Source organism: Ostrinia nubilalis, chromosome 16 (assembly GCF_963855985.1).
Source record: "Ostrinia nubilalis chromosome 16, ilOstNubi1.1, whole genome shotgun sequence".
In the NCBI taxonomy this organism is placed as follows: Eukaryota; Metazoa; Arthropoda; class Insecta; order Lepidoptera; family Crambidae; genus Ostrinia; species Ostrinia nubilalis.
The window spans coordinates 9,630,737-9,640,258 of NC_087103.1; the positions used below are offsets into that span (position 1 = coordinate 9,630,737).

At 36.8% G+C, this 9,522-nt stretch overlaps 2 long non-coding RNA genes across 2 annotated transcripts in view; one reads left to right on the forward strand and one right to left on the reverse strand.

Annotated features, from left to right (window-relative positions):
• LOC135079366 (uncharacterized) overlaps nucleotides 1-9,522 on the reverse strand; it is a 173,455-nt gene that overhangs the window by 24,455 nt on the left and 139,478 nt on the right. The window lies entirely within an intron of this gene.
• LOC135079355 (uncharacterized) lies at nucleotides 468-3,855 on the forward strand. Its single transcript, XR_010258786.1, has 4 exons — nucleotides 468-615; nucleotides 1,025-1,177; nucleotides 1,649-1,735; nucleotides 1,854-3,855. It is a non-coding gene; the product is annotated as an uncharacterized LOC135079355 (long non-coding RNA).

Here is a 9,522-nt window from a genome sequence, read left to right on the forward strand (position 1 = left end):
TCGTTTAAAATCGGAAACATGGTGCGGAAACCAAGAAAAATTTATAATTTTGAGAAACTAAAAATACGCATAAGGTATTGTAGGGCCCACGTCGATACAATTGTGTCAGTAAAGTTCGTTATGCCGTTACGCCAAAGCCTTTGCTTACAAGTAGTCACTGTTATCATAAAAAGATGCTATTTTTAACTATTTGTCTAATCAATAACTTGTATATTACTACAATTACAAAATAAAACCATAGTAGGTACTTTCTTTCGCCAAGTCGGGGAGCGCAATCAGTCATGAACTGTGCAGGTTGTAACCTGCTCACCAACTGCGCTTTGGACAAAATTTGCACGGGAGATGAAAGAACGCATCCCGCACAATCGTACGATACTCAGCCCATCCACTTCCGATGTAAGACTAATGAGATATTCTCGATTTTGTAACCCGCACAATTGTATTAGAGCGGTCCGAAAGGGTTAACAAGGTTCTTTCTTTGTAACCACAAACATGTGTTGTATGCTTATCAATAAATAATATATAATTTCAATTATTAATTATATCTATACTTTGTTACAGTTCTTTATGATCATTCATATTGCATTCCAAAGAAGTCAAATCCAGTTGAACGAGGTATGTTTATCTAAAATTATACTAATAATATAAAAAGGAAATATTTAATTGTTTGTTTGTATTTGATCGGCTCCGTAACTCGAAGCCAAGATAGCCTAAAGTGCGGGTTAGAACCCCACAGCTTGAATATTGTAGTAAACCCACTCGTAACACAATTTAGCTTAGAATGTGTGTTGAGTTAGAGGAACTTTAGTAATTTGTGTAATACAAATTCTTCAAAAAAAGTACCGGACCAATTTGAAAAATTTTAGGCAATCTACATTAATTAGCCAGGTCAGCTAGTTTAATAATATTTATAAGCTAGTAATTTTTAATGTGAGCAAGACATGTACTAGACTGATTGTACCCTAAAGTTGGGTAAGAACATGACATTTTATTACCCAATTCACATTTCATTATCTGCTTTCAGTTCCCCTTACAACTACAACCAAACAACTAAATTCAACATGTTTGGGAGCTGTGGATATACCAGATTCTGGTATTTCTGCGAAAATAACTTTTGAACCTCTTCCTTCTACTTCCAATGCACCAGAACATATGACCTATAAACCCATTACTCATGGTAAGTGTACAAACTAATTATTTACCTTCTAAAATATGCCTTCCCTCAAACTAAAGAATGCCACCCTGGATGCGTTCTGCAGTCTGCAGTCAGGTCAAAATGAACTTATATGTACAACATTCTAGGTTTCTGTACATTTTATATTAATGCGATTTGACCGTGCGGATACGAACAAAGAACGCAAAGCACACGTGACTGATTGCCTTATCACGACCACTTACAGATTGTCTTGACATACCCGCAGACCGCATCCAGAATGCAGAACATTAAAACCTCTAAATGCCTTTAATTTAATATTATGTCATTGTTATTGAAGGTGGGCCCACGCTTCATATTTTATGAGAAGAGCTATCATTATCCTGTCTTTGCATTTTTTTAAAACTTGATAATGATTGATTGATTTGGAAATAATATGTTTCATAAAACAACAAAATAAATTTTAAACTAATTTGCATATTTATAATATTTCAGATGATAAAAACATTTGCCATCAAGATGCACAGGCAGAAATATTAGTCCACAGTTATAAAAGACCTAAGAAAAACATTGAAATGAAAGGTAAGATAAAACATACCTAATTTAAAAAACTAAGTAAAATTGCTGATTAATTAACCAATATTCAATTCAATTTGCTTTAATGTTGTTTTTTTTACTAATGGAAATGTTTTTATTACAGACACTTCATCAACATTTACAATTAAAGAGAAGAGGCTTTGGCGACAGTTACAAAATGCAAAAAAAACAATAAGGAATATAGCGAAGTCAAGAGTGAATTTAGACAAGTTAGATTCGGAAGTGCTGACATCGTTAGTAAAGGATGTAGTGCAGAATAACAAAAAAAAGTCACAAGGAAAAAGGTGGACTTTAGCCAACAAAATATATGCTTTGGCTATATTTAAACGGTCCCCTAAAGCATACCGCTATATGCAAAAGCTGTTTACGCTACCAAGCACTAAAACGCTCCAAAGGATTTTAAAAAATATACCAATGGAGCCTGGTATAAATAAAAATATAATTGATATGTTAGAGGCAAAAGCATCAAGTATGCCAAAGGAAAATAAATATTGCTCGTTAATATTTGACGAGATGGCGTTAAAGAAACGGATAATTTATAACGAAATTGCTGATAAAGTGGATGGCTACGTGGATTATGGAGAGGGCGAGAACATGGGACGAGAAAAGAAAATTGCAGACCATGCGTTAGTGTTTATGATACAGGGTGCTAAACATAAATACAAGCAATATATTGCGCACTATTTTGTGGAAGGCACAATATCAACAGCAAAACTGGCAAAAATTATATCGGACATCATCAAAAAATTAAAAGAAATCGGATTTATGGTTCTAACAACAGTTTGTGATCAGGGATCTACAAATATAGGAGCTCTTAACATGTTAAAAAGAAACTGTGGACAAGGCATAGATAGCAACTTTTTCTCTGTAAATAATGACAAAATTTTTATAATCTATGACATCCCTCACTTGTTCAAATCATTACGAAACAATTTCTTTAAAAGTGGAAATATGTCTTTCGATGGAAAAATTGCACAATGGAGGCATTTGGTAGTTGCAGAAGAACACAACAGAAATTTTTTAAATTTTAAAAAACTGAATAGTACCATTGTAAATCCAACATTCAAAACTAAGATGAGGGTGAAGTATGCTGCGCATGCTCTGAGTAATACCGTGGCAGCTATTTTAAAAATGATGGCATGGAAAGAAGTTTCTGATTGCAATGATACAGCATTTGTGATTGAACAGTTAGATAAACTATTTGATTGTACAAATGGTCCATCATCTTTAAATGACGTAAAGAAAGGGATCCGGGAAAATGTTTCCACATCAAGTAATCACATTGAGTCTTGGACCTTTTATACTGATAAGTTAAAAACCATAAAATTTATAACAGCAGAAAACACGATACTAAAAAATGTTAAATGCGTAAAGGGATATCAAATATCTATCAAATCCTTAAACGATATTTGGGAAAAGTTAAAGAATGAAGGGTTTAAATATATGAACCTTAGACAGTTTAACCAAGACTCTCTGGAAAACTTATTTGGAATCATTAGGCAACACAGTGTAACCAATAGAAATCCCACTATCACGCACTTTACTGCAGCGCTTAAAACAAGCATGGTTACTGGGCTGAAAGTGCCTCATAGCAGAAGTGCTAATTGTGAAGCAGACAACAATAAACATATGCTGGAATATAAAGACATTTTAAAAACTAATTTAAAAACAACAGAAATAAAAATTAATGTTCAAGATTCCACAGACACTGAATTTTATCCTGTGTTGGCTATCCCGGACCCTGAAAACTTAGAACAGCCCATTGAAAATTTGTGTAGCCTTGAAAACCAACCAGTAGTATATGTAAGCGGGTATTTAGCTGCCAAACTATTACAGAACAGTTCTTGTTTAATTTCTGAAGAGTGTTTGAGCGTGAAAACTCCTGTTGACAATGATTTGTATGCATATATATCTCTTCGCGAATGGTGGCATGATAAAAAAAGTCTCGTTTATCCAACAATTCAATTATGTACCACCGTAAATGAAGCTAAACAATTTTATCATGACCATATTGCCGACCAGATATATATGGAAAATGTTGGAAAATTCATTTTCTTAATGTTGAGTACAAATTGTAATTTTAGTTGGTTTAAATGTCAACAACATAATAGTACAAGTTTTACAAAACAATAAAACTTGTATTATTGAGCAGAGACGATGCACAGCATCTGGTGAGAGATGCGTCTACTTCCGGTGTAGTTTTTTACCGTTTTATACCTTAAATGACGTCATTTCCGCAATTATTTAATAGGAATTGATTTGACTTACTTCCGTTTGCCGCCATTTTAGTCACCTGGGGGCGAGCTTGCTCGGAGTTCTTCATAGAGAGCTCACCAGGAGGCCTTCTTGGGATGCTGTGCATCGTCTCTGCTCAATAATACAAGTTTTATTGTTTTGTAAAACTTGTACTATTATTCGGCATGTGACGATGCACAGCATCTGGTGAGAGACTTGTTTATTAGCTCCTGGTGACTACTTACCAATGGCGCTATGTGATGAAAGTTTTCGAATTTCTGTAACAGAACTAGATTAGAACATGATTAATTTCAGGGTATTAACATGTTTTGTTCTAAATGCCCAGTGAGAGCAGCACTTATATCACAAAGTAAGAGGGATTGTACTTTTGTATGTTTGAAATGAATAAACTGGAAAGCTACTGAACTGAATTCAGAAATTCTTTCCTCATTAGAATGCAGATTGAGTGTGTATTGATATAATTTACTCGCATGGCAGTGAGATTCATGCGAGTCATCAACATAAGTTTATATTACAGGCGTACGATGTGATTGAGGAGTATCCAACATGCTTTAGATCTGTTGATTGAAAGTTATTAATTAAATAATATGTTATTTGGCGTATCGGTCGTAGATCAGTTAATAAAAGTGTCTGCCTTATAATATTGCTATTATTGTTCTGCCTACGCCAATATCTCATCAAATATTTTCATCTATGGCTAAATATCAACCCAAATTAAAGATGCCACAACGAAGTCAACAATGCCAAGAGAGGTTTTAAATCCAACAACCTTTATACTGTTTTTATCCATGTAGATTCCTAGTATCACTTGGTGTTGAAAAATAAATAAATAATGTGTTATTATATTCCGCTGTTCGCCTCTGCTCGCCTGATTCTAGTAACTTACACAACCGTAACAAGGGCATACCTATGGTTTTTTTTTTTTTGGGATTTGCTGTCATTTTTTCCAGTTGTTTGTATGATGCCGTAACGGTGCCGAACTTACTCGTAGGTTAAGGTTTATTAACTTAATCTTGAAATTATTCAGGTGAGACTATGTTTTATCATGTCAGCAGCTGATGTAGATGGTAGGAGAGAAATATACATAAGCTAGTCTGCGAGAAGCCTCGTAAAGGTCACATTTTAGATACCTACTGTTGGGTTTAAGGCCTTTATCAGGAAGTGAAATTGGTTAAGCTTTTATGCTTAGTAAAAAAATTAAAGTTATCTTTAATATAGTTTTAGATTAGTAATACCAGCCCCCCTAGACAAGTAGCACTTTTTGATCGAATCGAAAATTGGATACGTTATAACTTCATATAGAAAAAAGAAGGCTTATCGACCATCCTTCGACTGGTTTGCAATTTTAAAGTGAATTTTGTCTAGACCCACAGGGCATAAAGGTAGTAGAAGAGTAGATAAACGATTTAGTCTAGCAAATAAATCTTGCTGTCGAGCTTCAAGAGGTAAGTATATATGTAGCTACGACTGTTTTCCTTAGGCCATTAGTTTAACAACCAAGGCCAGGTTATTTTATAAGTTTTTAAAGTGGATTTTTGCCAGGTATGTTTTAGGAACGATACCTTATTACCCCCAACTCAACAGACTAAAAAATTACATGTTACCTGATCCAGACGTGGAGGTCACCATGTGGTAAGAACATGGTGGAGATTCTGTATTTTGAGGGTCGGCCTCGAGCCCTGGTAAGAAAAGCCAGAAAGGTCACTTCGAGGTGCTAAGCAGGTACCTTTTGCCGTGGTGAGAAACGGGACAGCAAAGATTTAGCCTAGTTTAACACCATAGCCACCCTGGCTGAAGTCGTTGCAAAGGCTGCTGGTGAATCTCTGTGGGGTCTCTGGATATCCGGTTTCCCGAACTTTTGGAATATTTACCGTTGGATCTGAACGCAGGAGATGCCACCAAGTAGGTTGTTTTCCCCGTAAATCGACCTAGATCGTCAGATAAATTTGATTGAATCGACCTAGGAGATAATATTTTGCGCTGTCAGAGCTATTTTTACCCGACTGAACCGGAAGGAGGTGATGTTTTTCAAGTTGAAAAGTTAGAGAGACAGTTCCAATAGAAACTCTGAATGTGCCCCTTCCTCCCTTAGTTTCGAGTATAGGCTATGCTTTGATTGTCCGATAGCAAAATTAGTGAACGCACATGAAATGAATGAAAGAATGAGAAATCCCCCATCGCTATGATTTCTGATATTTTGTAGACATCCAGATGGTTGTTAAGAGATGCTGAGCTGGAGTCTTGTGTATTGGATCGGTTGTGTGGGGTCGAGTTGTGATGAACCCTCACTGGAGATCAAGCTTACCATTATAGGCACTTGTTGAGTCGTATAGATTTCGTATTTACCGACAAAACCCTTACAGATGACGACTTGTTGAACCCGAGTTCACGTAATTGACAAGGTTTAAAGTGTTCCAGACGATGAAATGTTACACACAAACCTTCCGTTCTAGTAGTTGCTGTCTCGTCTGGTTTGTCAAAGGTGACGAGGTTTAGTAAGTAGTTTGTGATTGTATCAATGTTTTTCGGTATGCAGTAGATAACGAGATATTGATAATTTTAGGATACCTTGACAAGACATGCGGAGAGGCCGGCGGTGTCTCTGTGATCGGTATCTGCATCCAGATTTAGAATTTAGCATTCAACTACTTCAGATCGGATCAATACTTACATAATTGTATCTACTGGTTAGGACATTTAATAGAATAGGTTGTTTGGTCTGTCCTTCTTGCGAAGGGATAGTGTGGGGAGCAGGCTCATGCTGAGCGGTGCCTTATCTGGTAATTTCAGCACCTGTTTTAACAGGATTTCGGTTTATTTGGTCAGCGTTAGACAGTCAAGAGTGTTAAAACGCTGAATAAAGCACGGCGTTGCGTTGAAGGGACAAGCACCGGCTTGGAGGTGAATGGCAGACGCATCCCTGGAACCATTGTCAGGTAACAGGTTGACCTCCGCAGTCTGATGACGCCTGCCACTGCCTAAGATACGCTCAAAGGCAGCCTCCGTAGAAATTACCGAGTGGAAAGTCACTTGACTTTGCTATTCTTATTTGGTCAGCGTTAGACAGTCAAGAGTGATAAAACGCTGAATAAAGCACGGCGTTGAAGGGACAAGCACCGGCTTGGAGGTGAATGGCAGACGCATCCCTGGAACCATTGTCAGGTAACAGGTTGACCTCCGCAGTCTGATGACGCCTGCCACTGCCTAAGATACGCTCAAAGGCAGCCTCCGTAGAATTTGCTGAGTGGAAAGTCACTTGACTTTGCTATTCTTATTTGGTCAGCGTTGGACAGTCAAAGTGTTAAGACGCTGCATAAAGCACGGCGTTGCAGGGGCAAGCACCGGCTTGGTGATGAATGGCAGACGCATCCCTGGAACCATTGCCAGGTAACAGGTTGACCTCCGCAGAATGATCTTATTACGCTGCCCAGCCCTTCATTTCTAATGAATTTTATAATTATTGATTTATTGGTCGTCAAGGGGACCTGAAGGGACTGATTTGGAATCCTTGGCTTTTTGTTTTATTCGTATTTGACGATTTGTAAGAACTAATTTAATCAGTCTAAGCAAATAAAGATATTATTATGTTTTGATTTTGCTTGAAGTGACCGGCTAGAGAACCAAGGTCGGATTATTTTTTAGATATCACCAGTACGAGCACAGGGTGATTTTGCCGAACAAAAATCAAGCACTAGGAGGGTGCTCCTCGCACAATGCTTATTAGGAATTTTAGCCAGGATACGCTCGTGATATTATGTTCAAATTCAAATTCAAAAACGTTTATTGCATGTCACATTACAATTTATATGTTGTTGCAAAATAGAGGTTATACATATTAGATGCACTCAGCACATTTTGTCATACTTATTAAGCTTCTTGATTTGCAAAAAACATTAGAATTTAATAATTCAAGCTGTAAGCTGGCTCAGTGTTGGGGGTGGCCGCCCAGTCTACTAATAGTTGTAGTTTAAAGTGCTTTGTTGATGTGGTAAAGCATTTGTAAGTGCTTTATTTTATGAGCATAATGAGCCTTTTTAAAGGGGTATTTATTAAGAAACTCGTACCAGAAAGAGTTATCGTTCGATTGTGGTGATGCTAACAACGTATTTCGATTGGTACCTAATGTTTGCGATTGGGGCTGACGGGGCCGCCGTTAAAATTGTATAAGATGGTTGTGGGTACGTTATTCAATCTATTTATACAATATAGAGATTCGCGAGAATACTCATTTGATCGAAAAGAGTGTTAAAACTATTAGAATAAACACGTACCTCGTTTCATCCGTTATGGATCTCGCCGGGGTCCGAGTTTCTCTGGTATCCGACGCTCTGGGTCCACCTGCTCGTCGTCCGGAAGACACTCGTCCCCTTTGGCGCCAACCACCATCACGTACATGTCGTTCGCGGACACACACGCGCGGTCAATTGCACTTTTTAATTTTAAACTTAGTATAAGAACGTTGAGAAATAACTTATTTCAGTAAAAATCTGAGCAGAGTTTCTGCTTACGATGTTGCTAGTTTGGAAGTTAAAGACGCTATGTGAAGAACTCCGAGCAAGCTCGCCCCCAGGTGACTAAAATGGCGGCAAACGGAAGTAAGTCAAATCAATTCCTATTAAATAATTGCGGAAATGACGTCATTTAAGGTATAAAACGGTAAAAAACTACACCGGAAGTAGACGCATCTCTCACCAGATGCTGTGCATCGTCACATGCCGAATAATAAAGAAATTTATGATAAGATGTTTAAAATATTAAGTTACCTTTTTCTAAGAAAAAGTTGTAAAATCATTAATGACAGCTTCATAAAAAGTGAAAACAATTTTGCTGACAAAAGTAAAAAAGCACAGCAACAAAGCATTGAAAAGTAATTTTGAGGCTGAGGTTCGATCAGCTGATAAGAAAATTAAAGATGTTTATAAATAAAAATCCAATTTTTTCTTAGAAAAAGTTGTGAAAATAAAAGTTTACAAAATTATCATTTCTGTACTTTGTTATAATTTTCAATAATTCCTCATGCCTACAACTGCTATGTCATGTTCAATACTTATTGTAATATACCTATTTCATTTCGAAATAAATAATTTACGTTACAAAACTTCGTTTTACTTACACATAGTATAAAATAAAAATAGTAATCATTAAAATATTGAAGGTTCCTATACTAGATATCGATATGCAATTACAACCCTAGCAAAGTATCGATAATCGATAAGTTATTACGAACGTCACTAATACTGTCAGAAAATAAGGCATTATGTTGGTAGCTCCGCCTGTAGTTTGTGCGGTTGGTAAAGATTTGCGGGTCGTTCTCTAAAATGCATATGTGTGCGTGAGCTCAAAAAATATCTATGGAGTGCCGTCTCTTACTCTTTTATGCTCTTTGGCTCCTCTATCTACCTAACTAAAATAAGTAGACATGATGTCCACACCACACCCATGATAGCCTGATGGTTCGATAATCTTTTCCATTAATAACAGAATCACTAGAAGATACTTCTCCTTACTATGAATTT